The sequence below is a fragment of the Coffea arabica genome, chromosome 11e (assembly GCF_036785885.1).
Source record: "Coffea arabica cultivar ET-39 chromosome 11e, Coffea Arabica ET-39 HiFi, whole genome shotgun sequence".
Taxonomy (NCBI): Eukaryota; Viridiplantae; Streptophyta; class Magnoliopsida; order Gentianales; family Rubiaceae; genus Coffea; species Coffea arabica.
The window spans coordinates 42,581,520-42,582,429 of record NC_092331.1 but is presented as its reverse complement, the minus strand read 5'-3'; the positions used below and the strand labels follow the sequence as shown (position 1 = coordinate 42,582,429).

Sequence of the window (910 nt, the reverse complement as noted above, 5' to 3'; positions counted from 1 at the left end):
ACTTTGCAAGTTTCAAACTCGAAGTTGCTGATGTCCCTCATCAGTCACCCGATAGCTGGTATAATATCGGATCTTCCATGTCCTTTTCCCCGATAGCTTATCACTGCAATGGTGTACTACCATCACTTTACTATATTATCCTTATTCCTGAGAAGATTCATGTTGATCTGACCAGGTTCGATAGTGGAGTTTTCACGATGACCTTTCTTGAACACTGGAGTGGAAGATTGGCTATGCGAATTACAAAGGTGTGGTCACGTTTTGTAACTATCTTTGTACGTAATTGTGGCAATAAAATGGTTAATAAATTGGACTTAATCGTGGTGCTGATTATCAGAGGTGAAATTGTGGCAGGAAAATATTACGAAGTATCGAATGCTGTACACCGCGCGGCTTTGTAGTTCGGAGCATAATACAAAGTTTGTAGACACTATTTCCGCCATGCTTGGGAGTAAATAGTAAATGGTTGCAAGAGCATCTTCAACAGGGATGTAATTTGTTGTTTCTGCTATGCATAATAGCAAAGGATATTTTTTGAAACAGTTACTGATTTTGTTTTTCTGGACACATTAGCGCCAATATTTGCACATACTTGTAATTTAAGTTAGGTTTTGAGTTGTCACTAGAATATTGTCAGTAATAACATTAGCCGAACATTAATTGTTTTAAATCTGTCTGTGACTTTTTGCTAACTACTTGTAATACCGGCACTACGAAGATTATGGACAATGAAGAGCAGTGGCAAAATTCATGACTTATTAGAAACACGTTATGACACTGATAGTGCCATTGCTCGTTTTTATCGCCTTCACGCTTTGTACGCAAGGATTATTAATTGACATGGATTGGTATATATCTGCTTTCGTAGTTGAAAGTGTGTTACATAGAGCACGTAAAAAGTTACACATAC

The 910-nt window shown here is 37.5% G+C and overlaps 1 long non-coding RNA gene across 1 annotated transcript; it reads left to right on the top strand.

Annotated features, from left to right (window-relative positions):
• On the top strand, positions 1–572 carry LOC113718852 (uncharacterized). Its single transcript, XR_003454646.2, has 3 exons — positions 1–58; positions 176–248; positions 355–572. It is a non-coding gene; the product is annotated as an uncharacterized lncRNA (long non-coding RNA).
• Positions 573–910: the final 338 nt, after the last annotated feature.